Source organism: Chenopodium album, chromosome 1 (assembly GCF_948465745.1).
Source record: "Chenopodium album chromosome 1, dcCheAlbu1.1, whole genome shotgun sequence".
NCBI classification, from domain to species: domain Eukaryota; kingdom Viridiplantae; phylum Streptophyta; class Magnoliopsida; order Caryophyllales; family Amaranthaceae; genus Chenopodium; species Chenopodium album.
Window position 1 is genome coordinate 54980939 of NC_137834.1, and position 25652 is coordinate 55006590.

At 38.9% G+C, this 25652-nt stretch overlaps 1 long non-coding RNA gene across 1 annotated transcript; it reads right to left on the bottom strand.

Annotated features, from left to right (window-relative positions):
* Positions 1-10854: 10854 nt before the first annotated feature.
* LOC145586952 (uncharacterized) lies at positions 10855-11920 on the bottom strand. Its single transcript, XR_014101052.1, has 2 exons — positions 11747-11920; positions 10855-11157 (listed from the first exon to the last, which is right to left on the bottom strand). It is a non-coding gene; the product is annotated as an uncharacterized LOC145586952 (long non-coding RNA).
* Positions 11921-25652: the final 13732 nt, after the last annotated feature.

Sequence of the window (25652 nt, forward strand, 5' to 3'; positions counted from 1 at the left end):
AGCTACGAGGCTACTCATCCGGCTATGATCAAATATCTTCAGGCAATCAAAGAAGAGGCCAAGGAACTTGAGGAATTCCGGCTGAATCAAGTGCCTAGGTCGAAAAACAACCAGGCGGATGCATTCTCAAAACTAGCGTCTTCCGCCTGCCATGATACGCCTCGGTCAGTCTTTTGGGAAGTTCTTGAAAAGAGAAGCATCTATGAAGATCCCATTGGAATTCTAGACCGAAGCTCTACCTGGATGGATGGCATCCGGGCCTATCTTTCAGACGGTACACTTCCTGATTTGCCACAGGAGGCAGCCGTCCTGAAGAAGCGAGCTGCAAGCTTCGAGTTGAAAAATGGAGAACTCTTCAAGGCGGGGTTTCTTAAGCCCCTGTTGAAGTGTGTCACCCCTGAAAAGGGGAAGGAAGTTCTCGAAGACCTGCATTCGGGATTCTGCGCCTTCCACATAGGCGGCAGGTCCCTAGCCGTCAGGGCCAGACGACATTATTTTTGGCCTACTCTTGAGGCAGACGCCAAGGAGTTGGTAAAGAAATGTGACAAGTGCCAAAAATTTGGCAAACTCATTCACCGTCCGGCTACTGATCTGACGGCCATCCACAGCCCAATCCCGTTTGCAAAATGGGGCATTGACATTCTAGGTCCTTACACGCGTGCTCTAGGCGGAAAGCGCTACATCTTGGTGGCTGTGGATTAATTCACCAAGTGGGTGGAGGCTAAGGCGGTTAAAAACATCAAGACCTCAGACGTAATTTCCTTCATTTGGAAGAACATTACCACCCGGTATGGGGTACCTATGTCTATGGTGTTTGATAATGGTCCTCAGTTTGAGACGCCTCAGCTAAAAACCTGGTTGGGAGATGAGGGGATCTCAAGCTATTTTGCATCTGTTGGCCGGCCCCAAGCAAACGGCCAAGTTGAAGCCTTCAACAAACTCATCTCAGACGGCATTAAGAAGAAAATAGAAAGAGCCGGTGGCTTATGGGAAGAAGAGTTAATCCATGTCCTATGGGCCATCCGGACAACAGCGAAAGGGGCAACTGGTGAAACCCCATTTCTCATGGTTTACGGTGCTGAAGCCGTCTTGCCCATCGAACATTACGAGCCGACTCTCAGAGTCATGCTATATGATAAAAAGGCAAACTGGGAAGCAATGCGCCTGGCATTGGATTCACTCCCAGAACGCAGGGGCAATGCCGCCTTGAGTCATGAGATTTATCGTCTGAGAATAAGTAGAGCCTACAACAAGAAAGTACACAAGCGTCCCTTGAAAGTTGACGACTTAGTGTTACAAAAAATGGAGGTAACCGGTAGGGCCAATGAGCTAGGAAAGCTAACTCCAAATTGGGAAGGCCCCTACCGGATCTATGAGGAAGTAAGAGACGGCACCTACCGCCTGGAAACTCCAGACGGCAGGCGCCTGCCTAGATCTTGGAATGTAGACAATTTGAAAAAGTACTTCTTCTGAGAATGTAAGTTTTTTGTAAACAGTCAGTCAATTAATAAAGAATCAGACTTTGTTTGCAAAATGGTTTTGTTGTTTTTTTATTATCCGCCTAGGTAATACTCAAACGGATTCTTCATTTACCAAACTAAGTTTGATACTTAGTAAAAGTTACATTTGCTTGACCGCCTGGGTAATACGCAGATGGATCCTTTGTTTATTTACTTAAGTTTGATACTTGGTATGATTTAATAATTGCCCGTCCGTCTGGGTAATACCCAGACAGGTTTTTTGGTTTAACCAACTAAGTTCGACACTTAGTGTAAATTCATCGATTAAAAACTAAGCACAAAAACGCTTAGTGGCTATACAACCGGTCCTAAACAAGACCAAAGGCTAAAATGGCCGGATGGTTGCTCATTTTATAAAATCGCCTGTCACAACATGGACAAAGGCGTCCAGCGACACCGCTCCGGGTGCAATCGTCGTAGAGAACAGACTATCTGTCGGTTCGACGTACCTATGCAGACGGAAAAAATTGAATGACCGAATCGGTCAACTCATAGCTGTCTGACCAGAATGATTTGTGAAGAACGATCAAGTTACCGAATACCGGATGCCCTGGGGCATCAGTCGGTCACCGAATAAAGTTCTCACTTAGGTTATTTATTCCAAAATTGCACTCTTTATCCCAATTGGGGCAAAAGAGTTGTTCAATGGCTATAAAATCTCTACCAAGACGGACAAACGCCTTCAGTGTAGTGAATGGAACGCCTGTTGATGTACGGCTGTGCGCTTGGTTTGAGGCAATCACTACTGTGATTGATTAACTTACAAACGCATCATGCTCTTTGCAGCATCAGACGTTACCAAGTCAATCAACAAACTCCACTTGAAACCAATCACACAGCCGTCCAGGGGCAAGGACAACCAGGCTTTTGATAAGTTAGGCACCAAATCGCCGCATGCTTTTGATAAGTTAGGCAAGAATGAAAAATTAAAACTCGCAAAAATTGAAATTCAAACGCAAACGCAAAATGATCAAAACCGACTCAATCGGTGCATTTCATTAAAGTCCACCCAACCAAACGGTTGTGATTGATCAAATGTTAACCGGACTCCGTCCGGGAGAAAAGAGAAATTGTTAATTAACCCGGCTCCATAGCCGGTAAATACAAAGAAACTCGGCACGCAGGCCGGTAAAGCAAAGTTATTGGCATACTGCCGCAGATTAAAGAAAAAATAAAAACAGAGATTGGCATACTGCCGCTAAAAGTTCACTTCTCGCCTGCAGACGGTGCCTCCTGGTCCTTCTCCTCATCATCTGATGGAATCTCTTGTGCTTCACCCGGACCAGGTAGCTAAGGCACGGGGGGCTCATTGTTGGCGTTAACCCAGGTGTCGAAGGACTCAGGCTCTGGCTCACCCTTCTCTCTCAAGTACACCACGTCCTCGGCATACCTGTGAGCTAGTGCCCAGACGCCATAATCCGCGTCTAGGTACAAGGCAGCCCAGGCGATCTTCATTCGGGCATCATTGTCAGCGTCACTCTCAGCAACTAGTCAGTTTTGCTCCGCCTCCAGGGTTGCTGCAAAGTTTATCTGAGCCTGAGCAGCCTCCTTCTCCAGCTTCTCAACCTTGGTCTTCAGGTTGGTGTTTTCTTCAGAAACACCCTAAAGTGTGCCAAGGTCCGCCTGAGCCTTCTTGAGCTCCTCATTAGCCTTCTTGGCGCTCTCATCCGCCTTTTTCTGGGCCTCCTCCGCCTTCATCTTGGCCGTCTCAGCATCGCCCGCCCGCAGGTTGGCCGTCTTCAAATCCAGCTGCTGGATTCTAAACGCCTGTGTCATTATGATTGCTTTAGTTTCAAGTTCATTTACGATAGTGGAGTGTAAAGAAATATTATCAGCGTCTGTGGCGGACTTCTTGGCCCTTTTTACCTCTTCCCGTTTGCAGGAATAAGGACGTTTGAGCCCATCCACCCGCAGCATAGCCTGCAAAAAAGGCAATCGGTGTGAGTATTGCAGGCGGGATAAAACACTTGGAAAAAATAAATTGAATTGACAAGTTTCTTACCTCATCCAGAAGGGATAGAATGCGTTTTTAATTGAACATCTCTATCCCAGGGATATTGTCTTTATCCCTTTTCTGGACGGCGTTAAGCATGGCCTTGGCATGCTTCTGGACGTCTGGCCAGCGGGGAGATTGATCTGCACCACAATCAATACGTGATGAGTGCGAAACTAAGGCATCACCTATTTTTTACCGACCGTCTGAAGATGAAGTCTGTTGAGAGTGGGATTTCACCCGCAAAGGCTACCCCAGCTCAAGCGGGGATTCAAAAGAGTTCTTACCTTCATAGCCAGCCAAGCGGGAACCGCTTGCAGGCGTGGTGAACCCCCCGGTCGCTGTTACGGGGTTAACGAGGTCGAGGCCCAAGCTGCTGCCTACCCTCTCGATTCGCCCCGCTATCCGTAATTGTTGATTCCCGGCTGAGGCGCCAGGAGTTGAGGCGGAGGTGGATTTCTTCGATTATTGAGAACGGAGGGGGTCTCCTCCCTAGCCCGTTTAAGTTGCTTCTCAAACGTCTTTCCAACCTCTCCCCCCTGCAAAAATAACCAAGTTAAGGTCGTCATCCGGGAAAAATAGTCCTTAAGACCAAATTAAGAAAGGGTCAGGCGTTTATTACCCTGGCCTTGACCTCAGCCGCAGCTTTTTCCGCAAGCTGTTTGCGGATGAGTGCAGAGGATCGCTGGGGAGTCTTCTCTGTTGGCAACATGTTTAAAGCGTCTTCTGCAAAAAAAAAGAAAGAAACCGATTAGTATCATAAATCAAATCTGGTACAAAAGCACTACATACGGATATAAACTCAGGCGCATACGTTTGGTAAACATGTGCCCTAGCCAGCAGGCGGCTAGGAAGCACTCATCCCTGAACCAGGCGCTTTTGGGGATCCAAATATTGGGAACTTTTATTGTTTCCCCGGTTGACAAGGTCGTGTCTGTGAGGCCGAAAAAGTCTGCCTCAATTATCTTGTCAAAATCCTCCTCAGGATCCGGGGAAGAGCGCACTTCCGGCCCATCAGGTCGGGTTTCTTATTATATTAGCGGAATTCATAATTCTCCCGCCTGCTGGGAGCCGACATCAGGTAGAACCTGTGCTTCCAGGCGTCAAATTTGGAGACCTTTTCCAAGGTCATCATGTATTGAGGATGCGTGGTTAGAGTGTACCACGCCCTCTAGCCGCCTGGGCTTCGGCTGAGATAGTGCATGCTGGCAAAAGCCTCCCAGCCGGGGTTGAGCCCCTGAAATTCGCAGGCGGCAACGTACCCCAAAATATTTGTCCAAGAGTTGGGGGTAAGTTGCCAGACCCCGAGGCCGTAGCCTCTTAATATTGCCTTCACCGCCTGGTGAACCTCATAACAGCCAAAGTAGATGTTGGCGTTCTCTTGATCATCCTCCCAGGCGATGGTGCCACTCTCAGGCGGCACTCTTATTCTATACCCGTCTTCTAACGGGTGCATTTGTGTGAAGTTTTTTAAATTCTCCTCCATTTGGAGCCGGTCTTTAGCGGAGACGTGGCTGTTGAAGGGGTCGTCCTTCTCTTTCCATTTCTTCCTCTCCTCCTCCTCCCTATCCGCAAGCGGGGGCAGGTCATCGCTGCTTTCAGAGGTGGAGGCGGAGCTGTCGCTCTCCGTCTCCTCCTCATCCTTGGCCAAAGGAGCTGAGACGGCCTCATCGCCGCCTTGGTCGCATCCTTCCAAGAAGGAATCTGCGGGAGTCGAGGGGGCGCGCGGAGAGAATCTCACTAGAGCCGTCTGGTCTCCCTGACCAGACGTTTCTCCCTTAGGCGTTTGGCCGCCTGAGCCTTCGCTTCTGTAATTTGGATCAGTTGTCGTCTGCATTGTCCGAGCCATTGTGTCCTGCACAAACACATAACTGGTCGGAATCCAAGGTAAAGGGTGGTCCCAACACCACGAGACGACACTCCCAGTCCTAGACTCAGCCGTCCCTGGTGACCGGCTGTACTCTAACCTAGGTTGTGTCGTGTGTGTTGGTGATACATCCATTTATTGCAAGAAATATGTACAAGCGGTGAAAAAAGAAAAAGAGCTGAGAGAGGCAGAGACGGTACCTTTTGAAGTGATATCTGAAACTAGGCGGGTGCGGCTAGGTTGATGGAAAACGAGCTTCTTGCTTGCGCCTGACTCAAACGGATGACTTCTGCTCTCTCAAAATTCTGTCTAGAAAATTTTTGTAAACGTACAAAATTATGAGGGTAAAACGGCTATATATAGAGGGTAAATACGGGGGCATTTCCGTAATTTACTCGGAAGGTGAACGATTACTCTTTAATGGTAAAATTACCGCCAATCGGAGCGTGACACGTGTCACAGATGCCACGTGGCGTGCCACGTCACATCTGTGAGGGTCAAATGTTTAGGGTAATTTTACCCCGCCACGTGGTCCAATCAGAGGATGACACGTGTCAGCCTCAGGGTGGCCCAAAGTGGACCAATCCCTGCTTAACACGTGTCACTCCAGAAATTAAGGGAAAAAGGCGGCCTTCAGGCCCAAATCCCGAGAAAGCCGCAAAACGGTGCAGCCCACCAATGATTAGGGTTCAGTGACCTAATCAAGGGCACAAATCCCAAAGACCCTAAAAATAGGGAGAGGTCCCTCTTTTTGAGGGCACATTTTACCATTTATTACACTTGCATTCTCTCACATCAGAGAAAGACCTGAGCTTGGAATCCGAGCATATACCCACCTAAATTTCCGTTCTCTTTATTCCTTCTCAAGTTACTAACTTGACCATCGGAGGCGGAGCTCCAACCACCCGGAGTCTCCGTTGTTTTGCAGGTACAGCTCAGCCGGATCAGACTTCGTGTCGTAACTCTCCCGAGGGACAAAAACACCCAAAACAACCTCTACTCGATTCTTATAGTGAAAAGCGATTCCTGCGATCTCAAAGGAATAAAAACAACTATTCAATTTGCTCCAATCTATTATTAAGCTAAATTGGTTGAATATTAATGCAACATATAATTCTAATACATTGTGATCACTTGATTAAACAACAAGATTAAAAAGGAACCTAAACCGGTTGTCCAAATTATCTTATTAGGCGTGATTTTCAATTACATATTCCCTTTAAACATGCAATATGGTGATCATAATAACAATAAAATTAATATTGGAAGCAATTTAACAATAATAGCATTAGTTAAATCAAATATAAAATAACCCTAATCATGATACTAGCAATATTAATATAAAATAAGAATAATTAAATTAATTAATTACTCACATTCCGCACGTTCCTTTGAATTGCTACATCATAAATAAATTGTTACTAACTTCAATAAAAATATAAATCAAATGGGAAATTAAATTAAATAAATGTAGATTTGATTTGGTCCAAACCCTTAGTTAATTATACCTTTCACGCCTTGGTTTAAGGACGGAACCTCGGGTTAAGTATGGACTCCTTGGAGTGCTTAAGGGAAGTATTATGAGAGAATAGGGAGGCTAGTGTTTAGGCTAAAGAGGAAGAAGAGAATGATTTGTGATCAAAATTGTTGATGATTGAAAAAGGGGAGATATGACCTCTATTTATAGAGAAAAAATAAGGGTCGAAAAAACAAGATAAAATCTGAATTAAATCGGAATAAAACTCGATAGACAGCAACTTTTATTGTTTTTGTTTTTATCAAATCTTTTGATCCAGAAATAGGAATAATATAAATAAGATATCGTTGGAAGTTTCTTGAATTCAAATTTCTAACCCAATTAGAATCAGATTAAAATATTTTATAGAATAAAACAAATGGCCGAAATAGTGTGACGGTGTCAGTTTTGGATAGAGTTTGACATTTTATTCATATCTTTTCCGTTATAGCTCGGAATTGATATTATAATAAATCATTGGAAAGATAATTTCAAGGGATATACAACCATATAAAATTTGGATAAAAATTATGAGGCACGAAAATAATATTTGTCTATCTTTTGAACGCCTTTCAATTCGAATAGAATTAGGACTTTCAAAAAGAAAAGTTTTATTCAATTTCAAACTCTTTAATCTTATCTTTTCAAAAAGGATGATTAAGATCTTTTAGAAACATATATAAGCTTCTAATTTATCCTAATTGGTTTAGGAATGGGATTAAATAATTTGGACCCTCCACATGATCATTGGGTCGTAGGTAATGTGGGCTTAAGTTCGGTTTGGGCTCAGTTTAATATTTTGGCCATCAGTTATTCGTTATAACTCGGATTTGGGCTTATAATATATCGTTGGAAAGCAGTTTTCAAGACCCATCCAACTATTCAATCATTGGACCTAGATTATGGACTAAAATAAACTGAGATAAACGTTTTTATAAAAAGGACACGAAATGAATGAATTTAAAGGACACGAAATGAATTATTTTGGGTTTAAAGGCTCGAAAAGAGGAAAATAAGTTATGGTTTAGGGGAATGAAATATGAGTTGGGTTGGTTTATGAAATGGAAATATGGATTTAAGCACTCCAAGATTAAATACTCAACCCGACCAATAATTGCGGTGAAAGGTTGTTCATCATCGGGTTTGGTTTTGGGGAGACATTTTTAGGTGTATACAGAAGCCCCCACTTTGACTGAGTTTGTAGAAACGTCAGTCTTGAAAATGATAGTTAAAGTAGTCGATAGGGACGGAGAATGATTTAAGACGTTCTGCGATCCTAATTCACTCTGTATACGCCAATACCTGCAGAAAAATGTTAGTTCTATAGATAAAAGAGTAAAGGGATAGAATGCGTATCTGACACCAGTTTATCGGTGACAAATGAGTTTGGTAGCTTCCTATGCTTGAAGGAATCCACCGGATGATGTTTGTTGAAATGCTTTTCAAGCCTGAGGAAAGCTGACTGACGAGTTTGGTAGCTTTCTAAGCCTGAATAAATCTACCAGATTATACTTTCCATGCTTGAGGAAAGTCGACATATGAATTTAGTGGCTTTCTATGCTTGAAAGAAATCCTCCGGATAATACTTTCCATGCTTGAGGAAAATCGACAGATGATTTTGGCAGCTTTCTATGCTTGAAGAAATCCACCGGATAATACTTTCCATACTTGAGGAAAGTCGACATATGAATTTAGTGGCTTTCTATGCTTTAAGAAATCCACCGCATAATAATTTCCATGCTTGAGGAAAGTCGACAAATGATTTTGGCAGCTTTCTATGCTTGAAGAAATCCCCCGAATAATACTTTCCATGCTTGAAGAAAGTCGAAAAATGATGAGATTGCAAGTCTCTGTGTATCGAGAACCTTGCGTCAAGAAATGATGGTGGTTCGATTGTCCCCGAACGTGGGCTGTAGTTGGTTCGCTTGTCCCCGAACGTGGGTTGTAGTTGGTCCATTTGTCCCCAAACATGGGCTGTAGATGGTCCTCTTGTCCCCGGACGTGGGCTGTAGATGGCCCGCTTGTCCCCGGACGTGGGCTGTAGATGGTTCGCTTGTCCCCGAACGTGGGCTGTAAATGGTTCGCTTGTCCCCGAACGTGGGCTGTAAATGGTTCGCTTGTCCCCGAACGTGGGCTGTAAATGGTTTGCTTGTCCCCTAACGTGGGATGTAGATGGTCTGCTTGTCCCCGAACGTGGGCTGTAAATGGTCCTTTTGTCCCCGGACGTGGGCTGTAATTGAGACTTGCAAAATAAAATTTGCCAAGGGACTCGTATAGACTATGATTGACTTGACCAAGTTTGACTTGGCACGACATGACATGACATGAGTATGACTTGTGATTGTGTGTGTATAGCTTGAGTGTGTGTGCACAGATACAAGCAATCGAAAATGCAAAAGCAAAAAAAGTCCGTCATTTTTGTCATGAGATGAGTGGAGAGTACCGACTCTCTCCCGAGAAAGACGTGAAAACTGAACTTTTATTCTCGTACTTCCCTCGAAATTAATGTATGCATGATGCATGTTCTTAGGTAGGAGGCTAAGGACAATTACGTTATGTGACACAATAGATGAATGAACTTAGGTCATGGAGCTATGCATTATATATGGTGTAAAGAAGCGATCTTGAACGTCACTTAATCCTGGAAGCTAAGCACGTATGTAGATGAAGTGATTATGAACGTTGCTTAGGTCAAGGAGCTAGGCACGATATGCTTTTATGATTAAAAATCAAGACGATATGCTTTGTATGACTACAAATCATTTATATATAAATGTTGTTCAGCACATTATGTGATGCATGAAACAATAAACATTGCTCAGGTCAGGAAGCTAAGCAAGTATACAACGTTTCTTCTAATGAATGTTGTCTTGAAAGATGATGAAACATGCAAGGTGTTGAAACAAGATTTCATGAAAAAGGGTTCTCAAAGGGAAAGATTATATGTATATGGATGTGTGAGTGAAGTGTGTGAATGTGATACTAAGGCTGGCTGCAAAGGTTATAGTGATGGAAATATATGTGAAAAGAGTTAAAGATGATGACTCTTTAGGCTAGTTAGGCTAAAGTGATATGGGTTCAAGCCCCCAAGTTTATCTCTAAATGGGTAGGGGTAAGCATTGGATATTCTTTTACTCGATCATGCATGGATATGAATATGAATGTGAATATGAATGTGAATATGAATGTGGTCGTACCTCAATGTGAGGTTGTCTACGTATCCGTTAGGAATCAGGCCGAACGTAGCTCTAACCAAACTTTGCCCAAGTGTACGTAAACCTCAAAGAGGTCTTTCAAGGGTTGTAATATGGTTAAGTTGATGTTTAAAGAAGAAAAGGGTACAAGGCTCAAGACCCAAGAGAATCCCCAAGATGTGTAATTGTGAATTTGAAAATTTTGAATTTTGCAAGTTTTTTTTTTTCATTCTTTTGAATCAATGTGGGCAATCTCAGATCATGCGGTCCATCACTCACTTAGCATTCATGTTTCTCAGGCACGGTACCAAGCACTTGACGAGAGACGCAATTTGAGACGTGTTCATATCAAAGACATTGGAACACTTGCCCTTAGACATTGTTTTATTGTTGCTTTGCTACTTTTTTTTTTTACTTGCTTTTTGAATGTCATACAATTACACACCTTCCCATCCTAGGGTTAAGTGAATGTGGGTTGAATAAAAAAGGTCAATCATTAGACGAGACTCAAAGTGATTGCACTAGGCGAAAATATAAATTGGCCACCGGTTCAAAACCCCCCTATGCCACCGGTTTTGAATCAGTGGCCATTTGGGGGGTGGCAATAATCTTGAGCCTTGTACCGGTGGTAATAATGCTTCCCGCAATTTTTTTTTAATGGTATTAACAAGGATTGCCACCGGTTAACTGGTGGCAATAATGCCCATAAAATTTTTGTTTTGCATTTATTTCACATATATTGTAGCAGAAACTATATATATATGTAAAATACATAAAAACACATATATATTCATTAGTATCTACTAATTGTACACTTTTTAACAGTGAAAAAACTAAATTAATAACTACAACTAAATTACTCATACAACAATTCCAATTTAAAAGAACTAAATTAATCAAATTACACAAAACTAAAATTCCAACATTAAAATAAAAAAAAATTTACAATAAAAAACCCAAAAAAAATTACAACATTAAAATTAAAAAAAAAAAACCCATATAACACCTAAATCAATAATCCTGCATCTTTATTCTTCGATTTAACATCTACATCTAAATCAATATACCTGCATCAAACAAAAAAAAATTGATTAAATAAAATAAATAAGCTGCGAAAAAAAAAAACAAGAACAGTATGCATGGTACCCATAAATCGATTTAAATCGGTTAAATAAACCCAGAAAAAACACAAAAAAATATAAACAAAACCCAGAAATTAAACAAAAACCCAGAAAAATAACCCAAAAAACTAAAACCCAGAAAAAAAATAAAACCCCAATAAAAAAACCCAGAAAAAAAAAAATCAAACAAAATTCCCAGAAATTAGTAAAAACCCGAGAATTAAATTGAACTAAAAAAAAATCGAATTGATTTTCAAAACGAGAATTAAAAACAAAATGAGAATTAAATCGAACTAAAAAAAACAAATTGATTTTCACGAACTCAAAAAAAAAAACCCAGAATTAAATCGAATAGAACCCAGAAGGAGATCGACTTAGAATCGATTAAAATCAATTAAAAATCGAATTCGAAATCGATGAAAACACTCAAAAAAATCCAAAATCGACTAATTAACCCAGGAAAAATAATTAATTAAACCCAACAAAATCCAAAATCGATTAAAATCGATTAATTAAACACAATATTAAACCTAACCTTGTGCATGTCTTCGTGATTTATTGTTGCGGTGGTGGTGGAAATGAAAGAGAAGGAGATGAGATAGAGACGAGAAGGAGATCGAAGATAAGGAAAATAGAGAAGATGAACAGATCGAGAGAAGAAGATGAGAAAGAGATGAGAAAGAGAAGGAGGAGAGGGGAGAGAGGAGAGAGAAAGATAGAGTAAATCAGCTGGACTGCTAGAGAAGACGAACAGATCGAGGGAGGAGAGGGGAGAGCAGGAGGGAGAAAGAGGAGCGGTTAAGAATGAATGAAGAGATAGGGTTTGGAGTTTATAAGGGGGGGGTTATTTTTTAATAACAAAACCACTGGTTTAGAACCGGTGGTAATAATATTTTCCCCACCGGTTCGGTTTGAACCGGTGGCAATACTATATCACCCCAATCCCGCCCATTTTCCCCCTTTTTTTCCCCACCGGTTTTTGAAAACCGGTGGCCATTGAGTGGTGCCTTTTTGCCTTTTTCTACTAGTGTTGATGAAGAAATGGATCTGTGATTGAGTGGTTAATGGGGAATGAATGGGTTGCAAAGGTACCTCAAATCATTGGTGTACCTTGTGTTCGGTACGACATTTTTTTATTTTATTTTATTTTTTTTTTTTTTTTTTTTTGCTAATCACATGATCGAATGTAAGAAAGAGATGCTCGTTTATGAATAAGGTATGAAATGTGACACATAGACACATGGATAAGGAGAACCTATGTTAGACTTTTTAGGGGGAAGGGTTTGAAACAAAAGAAGAAGAAAACATGAAATCTTGGTAAGAAGCTTGCATCGTGCTTTGTCTTCATGGTTGTTTATGACTTACTTCTAGCTGCCTACTGAGGAAAATATTTTCTTGTTGTTGATGCTTTGATTGGAAGGAAAGAAGGAAGGAGTGATGTTCCCCTTATTCTTCCAACTATTGGCTAGTTATTTTAGACTCAAGTACTGTGTAAGGAAGAACTCACTTAATGCATTCACTCAATACTCGGATTGAAAAGGAAGAGTGTATGAAACGATTTTGAAAACTGATGGGAAATACTCCACTCATTCCTATTACGACGGAAAACGATGCATGCATGGTCCTAGTATACGATCATAAACAATATAGTGCATTACTCGAAGACAAAGTCTTTGCAATGACTCAACATGTGTGATTATGTGAGTTTATTAAGACTCGTGGTATGATCGCATGGCTAGATATGAGGACGTTGTGAAAAACGAAGGACCCAATGATCAAATAAAACGAAAGACTAAAAGACAAATTAACTTGATTAATTTTGTCCAATTTTAATGTTTATTATATTTACTAGGTGAAAACGGTCCATTGGAAATCATTAGTCATAAATAAGATCAACAACAATCAAAGACAAAGAACACATGTTAAGGTTAGTACAAAAAATCACAAGAAACTAATAGGAAGAGGACTAGAATTCTAGAAGAGTTAAGACTCATGGGTATAAAAATTATAAATAAAAAATAAAAATCTATAATCCTATGTTATACGAGTTTACATGGATTAAAGGACTTTGCTAAGACTAGCTTGACACAAAAAAAAAAAATTATAAAAAATTGACACTAAAAAGACACTTAAACTGGACAGGTTGTAGTAAATCAGTTATAACTTTTTATCTATGGCTCTGATTGGGACAAAACCAACGCCAATTGAAAGATAAAACTCGGGTCTACAGATCCATAGGTTTCACGACACGTAACTCTTTCTAGAACTCTGGCTATGACCAAAACAAAATGACTCTTGTGCAGGATTCGAGAATAAAAATCCGGGTTGACTCAAATTTTAAAAAAAAATCTATGACTCGACTCTAAAAAAAAATAAAAAGGGTTTGATAAGAGAAGAAAAAAAATTAATTAAAAAGAGTCAATAAAAAATGCACATATAAGCACATCGTCAAGCATGATGCAATGAAGTTCGTAACCTAAAGTCAAGTTCTATGTTCGACTATGGTCAAGCTTATTTGGGTGTCAAAGGGTACCATGGTTAAGAGTTTGGACGCGTTAGCAAGGCAGCCTCCCTTGAGGGTGTATGCCAACGGGCGGCTCCGAGAATTCGTGATGAAATCGAAATCGACTCCATGATTTGATTGGATTTAAAAAACTCGGATGAACCCTTATTGTCATGAACGTTTTTGGGTTGATAGAGCATAAATCCCCCGGGCTAGCCACATACGTAGAACACGTACTATTGTGGCAAAATAGGTAACCTAAAAAGTATATGCATATGTAACAATGCCAATTAAATCGCATGAATACAATTCAAGAATCTTTCAAGTCTCATCCACTCATCTTAATTAAATACCGATCACTCAAATCGATAAGTAACCAAGAATCCTCCCAAGTGGAGTCGCCAAATTGTAGGCGTTGTTCGAAGTGCGCCTACGTTAAAGCATGTGTGAATATGCTTGGCAATCATAGGAAGTGGGAATTAACATAATAAGATTAGGGACAAGGAAAGTAGGTAGCCGCCAACAAGTTTTTAAGGAACTTGTAAACCGTTCACGGATCATAAAAGACAACTACGATAAAGGGACAACGATAGGCAACAACGATTGACCCGTGAAGGTTACACCCCATTCATAATCCATGAGATTACTAACTCCATATGGTTCGGAACAACGAAAGTAGGATTGGGGATGATGGTACGAAGTGAGTCATGGAGTCACATTCGCCCTTATTGGCCTCTAATCGATTCTTATAGTAAAAAGCGATTCCTGCGATCACAAAGGCACACAAACAACGATTCAATTTGCTCCAATCTATTATTAAGAGAAATTGGTTGAATATTAATGCAACATATAATTCTAATATATTGTGATCACTTGATTAAACAACAAGATTAAAAAGGAACCTAAACCGGTTGTCCAAATTATCTTATTAGGCGTGATTTTCAATTACATATTCCCTTTAAACATGCAATATAGTGATCATAATAACAATAACATTAATATTGGAAGCAATTTAACAATAATAGCGTTAGTCAAATTAAATATAAAATAACCCTAATCATGATACTAGCAATATTAAAATAAAATAAGAGTAATTAAATTAATTAATTACTCACATTCCGCGCGTTCCTTTAAATTGATACTTCATGAATAAATTGTTACTAACTTCAATAAAAATATAAATCAAATGGGAAATTAAATTAAATAAATGTAGATATGATTTGGCCAAAACCCTCAGTTAATTATACCTTTCACGCCTTGGTTTAAGGACGGAACCTCAGGTTAAGTATGGACTCCTTGGAGTGCTTAGGGGAAGTATTATGAGAGAATAGGGAGGCTAGTATTTAGGCTAAAGAGGAAGAAGAGACTGATTTGTGATTAAACTTGTTGATGATTGAAAAAGGGGAGATATGACCTCTATTTATAGAGAAAGAAGAAGGGTTGACAATAGATGATACGATCCAAATTAAATCGGAATAAAACTCGATAGACAACAATTTTTGCGGTTTTTGTTTTTATCATATCTTTTTATCCAACAATTTAAATAAGATATCGTTGGAAAGCTCTTGAAGTCTACTTTCTAACCCAATTAAAATCAGATTAAAATATTTTATATAATATAAGATATGGCCGAAATAGTGAGACGGTTTCAGTTTTGGATAGAGTTTGACATTTTATTCATATCTTTTCCGTTATAGCTCGGAATTGATATTATAATATATCATTGGAAAGATAATTTCAAGGTCTATCCAACCATTTAAAATTTGGATAAAAACTATGAGGCACGAAAATAATATCTATCTATCTTTGAACGTCTTTCAATTCGAATAGAATTAGGACTTTCCAAAAGAAAAGTTTTATTCAATTTCAAACTCTTTAATCTTATCTTTTAAAAAAGGATGATTTGGGTTGAAATGGAAATAAGGATTTAAGCACTCCAAGATTAAATACTCAACCCGACCAATAATGGCGGTGAAAGGTTGTTCGTCATCGGGTTTGGTTTTGGGGAGACATTTTTAGGTGTCTACATTAACGCGTGTATTTTGTAATTAGAAAGAGATACGAGGCATCGAAGTAAGTATTTTAATTATTTTATTATTCTTTTGATATAGACATCATGCTTAGATTATTATTTTGATTCCTAGTATCATGTTAGGATGTCTTTATTTTTGCTTCCTAGAATCATGTTAAGGGTTAATTAATATTTCTAATATCATGTATGTTTCTTTGATGCTTCCTATTTTTTTCCTAATATCATGTTAGTATCAGTTAGGGCTAAAGCTTTAGTATCATGTTAGTGCTAAAGATTTGATTTTTATTGCTTAGTGACATGCTAGGGTTTGTTATTAATCTTGTTAGTATCATGCCTAGGATCTTGCTTTTAATATTATGCTTTAACATGATTATTTCGATTGTGATTATTATTTTTATGGTTATTATTATGATTATGATGTTGCTTTATATTATTTATTATTATTATTATTTCTTGATCACACCTTTTATGCATGTGTAAAGGGAATTTGTACTTGTAATCACGCTTAATAAGATAATTAATAATCTTGTTTAGGGTTAATATGTTTATAATTCAAGTGATCACCAATAATAGGTTTATTTGTGCATTAATATTCAACCAAAATAGATAAACAGGTTTAGGGTAAACCTAATGATTGTATGTTAGTCAGAAAGCGCACATGAATACGAGAAGAATAAAGTAGAGGCCTATTTTTAGGGCAGGTTCAATCTCTTTTAGGTTGGATTTGTACCTTCATCCCCGAACTTCCAGTCATGGTTCCAGACCTATTGGAGTTAACAATCTCCTAGATTTTTAAGGGGTGTAACCTTCACCTTGTGAACGGTTTACAAGTTCCTAAAACTTGTTGGAGACTCTTTGCTCTAGCTTCCTTCCCTTTAGACGCCACATGCTTAAGTGTTAGATCACAGTGGGGCACAAATGTAGGATGGCTTAAAATATTCCATACAGTTTTTTGCGACTCCACTGGGAGTATTTCTATTTTAAATCTTAAAATTAAAATTTATTTTGGCAATGATTTAGAATGAGTGGATGAGACTCGAAAAGTTCTAAGTATTTCATGTGCGTAATTTTGATTGACATTATTAGCATAAGCATAAAAATGTTCTCATTGGAAAGACCATCGTAATAAGTAAAAAACATAGGATTTTTTCACGTAGGAATCTCGGGAAATATCTTTCACAACTAAAGTTGAAATAATGTTACGAAAAAAACTGAAAAATTCAAGAACAAAAAACTGCCGAGGTTTGTAGGAATTAGCGCTGAGAAAACAGTGTTAGCGCCAAACGATGGTGCTGTCGCCTGGTGACAAGCTTGTCGTCTGGCGACAGTGCCAGCGTCTGGCGATGACGCTATTTTCTCGCGCCAAATTCTACCACTACCGAGCCAGAAATCTACCTTCTTGTTTTGACTAGTTTTCTAGTCCTGTTTGCTCGGTTATACTTCTTAATTTAGTTTTTCCTTTAATTTGAAACCCATATGTGTTCTACATATGGCCATAACCCTCTGGGAATTCACGCTCCATCTACCCAATTGAATGCTCCTGGCAACAAAGGGTACATCCGAGTTTGTTAAATTCACCAAACCATGGAAGCGAGTTAAACTCGCGGGGTCCCATCCACACGCGCAACCCCTTCCAAAGGTAAGGCCTCCGTGCGGTGCATCCAGAATCATAACCATGGACCCTCTTTGAATAACTTATATCTTGAACTTTAGAGAACTAGAGTCGTGGTTAGGTTGCAAACTCATTGCATCATATTGTGACTACTTGACTACTTATGCATTATTTGCTTATGCATACTTATATGTGATTAAACTAAATATTTGTTTGACTTTTTAATGAGTTAAATAAAATAACCAAGGAATAAAGGACTTTTCTTTATTAATTAATTATTTTAAACTAATAATTATGTCTAAAATCGAGTCATAGTTCCTTTGAGTCAACTGTACTCGGATTTTTATTCACGTATACTATACAAGTGTCAACCTGTTTTGGTCATAGCCGGAGGTCTAGGAAGAGTTACGAGTCTTACAGCCTATGGATCTGTAGGCCCGAGTTTTATCTTTCATTTGACGTCGGTTTCGTTCAATTAAAAGTCATAGATAAAAGGTTATGACTAGAATACTACAACCTGTCCAGTTTAGTGCACATACATGAGGTCTTAACTTAGTCTTTGATCGAATCTAGTCACATAGTCTAGTCCCATGGTCTGAAACAAGTGTCAAAGTATGTCACTATGTCACCATAACCATGTTTTAGGTTCATGCGTGAGTAGACCTTTCCGTCCTTTGAGTTGGGGGGTCCACTTTATTCCTAAATTCTTTCATATCTCTTCATCTACATAATTTTTTTCATTCTCTACATACTTTGTCCATACCTATCATTCTCTCCTTTCTATCATGATCTCTTCCCATCTATTTCATGTTGAATAGATCTTGAGTCAAAAATGAAAAAAATTACCCCTACTTTCCCTTTCAACAGCACTTGGTCAAGGAGGGAAAGGCGATTAATCAAGGATAACACCTTTGTGCAAGTGCTACTCTTTGACAAACCAATTAGTATGAAAAGAAAGGCTAAGAAGATTATGGTGTCTTAGGAGGAAGTTAATGAACTCAAAGGATGTGGCCATCCTAACTGAATTAATAAAGAGTATAACTCTTCAAGTCAATGACCCAACGAGACAACAAGAAATGTAGCTCATGCAAGAAAGCTTGAGCAAAATATCCAGTGACTAAAGATTTCAGGGCATTAGCTCACAAGGGGTCTTAGTGAATAAGGATCTTCTTCTGCAGAAGTTCAATGCCAATGACATCCCTAAGTTTAAACTTACTGACAACCCCTACTTTCACTCAAGAGTTTTTGAAACCATAATGAATATTAAGGGGATTGACATGAAAGTTTTCCACCTTTTGTTCTCAGTATCTCTCAGAAATCGTTTGCCATCAATGGTTCTTTTTCCTTGAAAAAGAGAATGAAGGGTTTAAGGCAACATATAATCCTTACTTCCACTTAAGGGAATTCAAGACAATAACGAATATTAATGGGATAGATAAGAAAAATTTTCATACATTGTTTTCTTTATCACTTGAAATCGTTTGTCAACAATAGTTCTTTTCTCTTGATAAAGAGAAAACCTCTACTTGGGATGCTATTGTAAACGCTTTCATTAATAGATATAAATGTAACCTTCAAGTTAAAACAGACTATAGACAACTTGAGATGCTTAAGCAAAAGGAAAATGAAGGGTTCACTTCTTTCTTTAACAAGTGGAGGGAAACTTCCGCCAACATGGTCGAGGTCCCTACTGAAAAAGAGTCTATAATGATGATCATCAAGAACTTTCAAGACAAGTATTCGAAGCATTTGAAATATAAACATAATTTGAATACTTTCAAGGCCGTCTATGACATAGGTATTGAAATAGAAGATGACCTTGCAAAGCAAAAAGCTACTAACAATAGCAACAATAGTGGCTGGAAAGGAAAGAAGAACGACAATCCTTCTTCTTTCGAAAACACCCACTCTAGTAACAATGCTAGTACCTTTGATCTCAATGAAGTCTTAGCCATGGATGATCAAGGATCTAAAAAGTAATTAAGGAAAGAGTTCACTCCTATTGGGATGAGCTGTGATACTGTCTTCGATCGACTCCATGCCAAGGGACTCATTACTCCCATTGGACCTATCCAAGATCCCGCACCTAAGAAGAGATTGCCTAGTTGGAACCTAGATGCACATTGTAAGTACCATCAAGGTAGGGGTCATACTACTGAGAGTTGTTCGAAGCTAAAAGAGGCCATCCAATACTTGATCGATAATAACAAGCTTCCTATACCTCCAGCTAGCAAGAAGACCGAGTGATAACAAGGTATAAGACAACAGGCGAGCTTCAATGACAAAATTTTGTGACCTATTTTTTCTATTTTCTTTATTCATTCTTTCCCCAATAAGTCTAGAATAGGCACCATTCATTTTCCTTAGATTACTTTGTAGGTTTTTTCTTTTTCCCTTTTAATTAAATGAGTATTTATTTTCTTGCATATGATCATTGCATTGCATTCTAAAAAAAAATAAAAAATCCATGTCGAACTAAGCATAAGGTATACCAATGATTTGAGGAACCCTTTGTTGCCTATCATATCATCTTCACCCTTTTTTTTTATAAACCACTTTGAGCCTCACCTAGCGATAAACCTTTCTTTTTTCAACCCATATCTACCTAACCTTGGGATGGGATGGTGTGCAACTTATGCAAATTCAAATTTCACAAAAGCTTGAGTGATTTTAGAGGAATAAAATAAAAATATAAAAAATAAATAAAAGTGTACAAAATGGAAAGTGTTCCAATGTCATTGATATGAACACGTCTCGGATTGCGTCTCTTATCGAGTGATCGGTACTGTGCCTGAGAAACATGAATTCCAAGTGAGTGATAGGCCGCATGATCGGGATTTCCCACACTGATAAAAAAGGTTCCAAAAAAAATGCAAAAGCAAAAAAAAGAGAGCAAAAAAAAAAAAAAAAGGAAAGAGCTCAAAAGTGAGAAACCTTAAGTATAATAATACAAAGATTCAAAAGCAAGGTTGCACACCTTGGGGGCTTATCTAGGGTCTTGAGCCTTTATCCCTTTCTTATTCAACCTTTAGCCTAACCACGTTACAACCCTTGAAAGACCTCTTTGAGGTATACACATACTTGTGCGAGGTTCGGATAGAGCTACGTTCGGCCTGATTCTAACGGATACGTAGGCAACCTCAAATCGAGGTGCAGCCGTAATAAAAATGTGTTCATATTTACATTCATAATTGATCATATCAAGGGGATCTCCTATGCTCATCCTTATCCCTTTAGAGCAAGACTTGGGTGCTTGATCCCCACATCATTAGCTTACCTAGCCTAAAGAGTCACCACTATTTGACTCTTCTCATAACACTTTCCCATACACTTAGCCTTTGCAGCCTAGCTTTAGTAACTTTCACACATTGCACAGATACATGACCAAGTAGTACTTCCTTCAGGAACCCTTTGTCATGAAATCTTAATATAATGTTGAAGCATGCCTTGTCATATTAAGATCATATTTGTCATTATATCGCAAAATATGAAGTGCTTAGCCTCCGTGCCTAAGTTACCGAAATATTTTCAAGATAGCCTAGGATATTTCACCCTAAGATACAACATCGACGCCTATATTTGTTTAAGCTCATTCTACATGCATCGTAAAATTTTACTCCTGTCTTTTTGCGTCTTTCTTTTTAGGGAGAAAGTCGGTACCCTCCACAAAAATGACGGAAATTTTTTTATTATACGGGAGAAAGTCGAATGCACACATAAGTCATGTACACTTTGAGTCACGAGTCAATACTTTGCACACACTAGTCACAATCGAGTTGAGTCGTCTTCGAGTCGGTCAATCGTATTAAGTCAAGTTTACACCTTGAGTCATGTTAAGCCATGTGTGTCAAAACGCTTTGAGTCGAGTCATGACAAGTCATATGTGTTAAAAACATATTAAGTATTATGAAGTGAGTCAAGCAACACCGAGCCTTAGGTCAACCTCTAAAGAAAAGATGAGCAAAGTCCTATAGTCCAAAATAAAAATGCAGGTACAAAAGATTTGAAGCAAAAGGACGCAAATGGCTTAGCAAATCAACTAGAGTCGGCCTGATCGCATTTAGATTGACGATCGGATTGATTGATTGAGCACATCCAGATTTTGATCAAGCACCTCAGACAGGATATATGGCCATCATAAATGACTATGTTGAACTTATGCAGCACTTTTGGGTTCCTTGGTACGCTAGTTAGCCTCTATAAGCAATTTGACATGATTAAGTAATCGACACAATTACAATCACATTAGGTGATGGACTTGATAAAAGATAGTCTCACTTAACTTAAAATGCCTAAGCATTGGTTCTTTGTAAAGGCACTGACGTAATGGTTCATAAATAGCTGAGGCACGGACGTAATGGTTCATAAGCATCAAAAATGCGCCGACGTACTGGCATCGTGAAAATTTAAGCAAAAATCACAACAGCAAAGTTCAAGCGAGCTTTAAGGATCGACAAGTGTTGGTCTTCGGTAATTTTCTTCGAAATATTATCGTAACGACTGAGGATGACTAACGACTGAGGATGACTTCAAGCGAAGTTATCTTCGACAGCGTTCCCTGGTATGTGGAAAGCTATCAGAAAGCTGAGGATGACTTCAAGCGATGTTATCTTCGATGACGTTCCCTAGCTTGTGGAGGGTTATGAAGGAAAACTGAGGATGGCTTCAAGCGAAGTTATCTTCGACGACGTTCGCTAAGATTGAGAAAGTTGTCACCTAGATTTGAGAAGATAGCACGAGATGGGCAGTCTTCGACGACGTTCGCTAAGATTGAGGAGGTTGTCACCTAGATTTGAGAAGATAACAAGAGATGGGCGGTGTTCGGCGGCATTCACTAAGATTGTGGAGGTTCTCACCTAGATTTGAGAAGAACGGTTCGTGATGAGGCGATATTCGACGACATTCGCTATGATTGGGAAAGTTGTGACCATGATTCAAGAAAAAAGCTCGTGATGTAGCAGCATTGATCGACGGCGTTCCCTAGCTTGTGGAGAGTTGTCACAAACAATTGAGGATGACTTCAAGCGAAGTTATCTTCGATAGTGTTCCCAAGGATGTGGAAAGTTGTTAAAAAACTGAGGATGGCTTCAAGAAAAGTGGTCTTCGACGACATTCCCTAAGATGTGTAAGGTTTTCAAAAGCAGGAGGTGATTTCAAGCAAAGTTATCTTCGATCATATTCCCCAGGATGTGGAAAATGGTCATAAAATAGCGAAAATTAAAGGCAGCTGCAAGCGTGGTAGTCTTTAGGCGGTATCCCCTAGCTTGAGGAAGATTGTCAAACAAAATTTGGATACTCTAGAGACGTGTGCTCGACGGTGCAAGATACGCGTTTCTTAACTATTTTATCTCTTTTAACTAACGCTAGTTTTCAGGTATCGGCGTTAAAAGAATGATTTAGGTTCGCCGAACGTTCTGAATCATTCTCCGTCCCTATCGCTACTTTCACTTTCGTTTTCGAAACATAAGTTTCTCCAAACTTAGTCAAAGTGGGGGCTTCAGTAGACACCCAAATGTGTCTCCCCAAAACCAAACCCAATGATGAATACCGTTCATGTTATTTGGTTATCGAACAAAGAAAAAGTGTGAAAAGTCTACTGATGAGGTTGTTTTTATTAAAATATCTATTATTTCTGTTTTTTTAAAATATTTCATTTCTTACCCTATTCATGAAAAATATGCATTCCAGTTTAGTGTGGTCCATTGATATGGGTCTAATAATAGTGTAGTTGGATGGGGCTTGAAAAGACCTTTCCTACGATAACTTTTTAGCCTAATTCCGATTAATAATGAACAAGTTATGGCGAGAATACTAAACTAGGCTCAAACCGGATTTTACCTACGACCCTATGATCATGTGGGGGGTTCAAAGGTTTAATCCTATTCCTAAAATACTAAGGATTTATTAGAAGCTTCTATGAGTTTATAAAAGATCTTGATTATCCTTTTTGAAAAGATAAAATCAAACAGTTTGAAATTGAATAAAACTTTCCTTTTTTTAATCCTAATTCTATTCGAATATAAAGATGTTCAAAGACCGTCAGATAATATTTTTGTGCCTCACAATATTTATCCAAATCTTGTATGGTTGGATAGATCTTGAAATTATTCCAATGATATATTACAATATATTATATGACTATAAATAGGGGTCGTATCTCCCCGTTTTTAATTATTCACAATCATCATCTTTCTCTTTCTCTAAAAGCTAGAATCTTTTTCTCTCTCTTCTTTTTCTAAACCTTCCCTTTTACAAAATTCCTCACTCATTAGCTCTAGACACACCTAGCCATATTCGAAGTTTCATTCGCTTTAGACGTAAAAGGTTTGATATTTTTGAGGGTTTGGTCCCAAATCCCTATTTCAATTATTTGATTTAATTTTTTGTTTATTACTTTTCCTTAAATTACTAACGCATGTATTTTGTTATTCGAAAGAGATACGAGGCATCGAAGTAAGTATTTTAATTGTTTTATTGATCTTTGGATATAAAAATCATGCTTAGATTATTATTTTGATTCCTAGTATCATGTTAGGATGTCTTTATTGCTTCCTAGTATCATGTTTAAGGTTAATTAATATTCCTAATATCCATGTATGTTTCTATGATGCTTCCTATTTCTTTCCTAATATCATGTTAGTATCATAATAGGGCTAAAGCTTTTAATTTTATTGCTTAAAGACTGTAGACATCTACTTTTGGCCTCCTGTCCCGACATGAAGTGCAATGACGATAAATAAAACCATCTTCGTGTTGGATTGAAGTGAAGAATACTTATGGAGAACTGGTTAAGCCATAAAACACAAAAGACTAGTCCGAATTAAAGATAGAATCCAAAAAAGGTCCAATTAACCAAACCCGATCATAATTAGGCTTAAGCTCGACTTATAACTTAATAATGACGGATTTAGGAGCGCCTAGGTTAAATTTTAATGCTGCAACAAAAAAAGCCGCGCGCATCTCAAACAATCGCGCTGGGCTGCTGCGCGCAACCAATTCAGTTGCGCGCGACACCCAGCGCAACCTCCAGAGTTGCGCTGCGGAAGATTTAGAATTATACAAAAAATATAAAATTGAATCTTACCATAAAGCCGCGCGCAAGACAATTAGTTGCGATACCCGTAGCAGCGCAACATAATCACTTGCGCTGGGTTGTCGCGTGCAACTTATTCTGTTGCGCGCGACACCTGTTGCAGCAGGATGCTCGTAACCCTAAACCTAATCATTCCCTATAAATAAGAGCTTAAACCAAGGCTTAAATAAACAGAAAAATAATCTAAAACTCTGGCAAAATACTTGTGAACATGGGAAACCTAGACCCTCTTGTCCTAAACACTCACCCCTATGATATTTTGTTACTACGGTGGTGGTTCCCCAACAAGAAGGAGTCCATAAGTGTTCTAAACGAAGATCTAGCAAAGAGAAGTGGTAAATTCTCGAGCACTTAGTTAAATCACATTTATTTTCTTGTTTAAAAGAACCCTAATTAATTAATTAGTGTTGTTTGATCACCTTTGAAAAAATTAATTAATCAATTCCACATAGTATCTTGCGTTAAATAAAGATTAGGATTGAATTAAATAATTGTTTGTTGATCGCTTAAGCCAAGGCGAATATTCTTTATTTTCTTGTCCTTTTCGCAAATTTGATTAAATAAAGAAAAACGACATTACGATGTAATTCCTACGTGAATTGGTATGTGTCATATAGGTGTGGCTAATGGAAAGGCTAGGATTAATTAGCCCTCCGGACGATATTGAGAAATATACTCCCATTTGCTTCGTGAGAAGGAAGAAACGCATTCCTAAAATTGGGCGCCGTGGGTGGAAAAAAGTCTTCGAATCACGTGATTTTGCTATCAAGTGGGTCGTCCCATGGTGGAAAATAGAAAGGATGGTTGGTGTTAACAAGCAACATTTCTGCCGTCTTCCAATATTATCTCGTGTGACTTATTATTACCTCTGCAGGGTAAAAGGACAATATGGCCTGCTTCAGAATATTCCTTCCGGGGATCTTCGTCCTCCCTATGAGTACCCTGTATCTCAAGAAGTAGATAGATTCGATGCTTACTGGGGTGCTAGACCTTTATGGGAAGTGATTACCCAAAAGGTTCCTCCCTCTTTGCCCAATGATGTAAAGAAGTGGTTGCTGAAGAAATCTTCAACTGATCAGGGTAGAACCGATGTGAAGAATCGTCTAGGTGACAGGGTGATTTCTGCCAAGGAACGTTTAGGTGCAAGAATTGAATTCAAAACACCTGCAATGCCTAGGAAGAAAGGTGCTACCAAAGACAA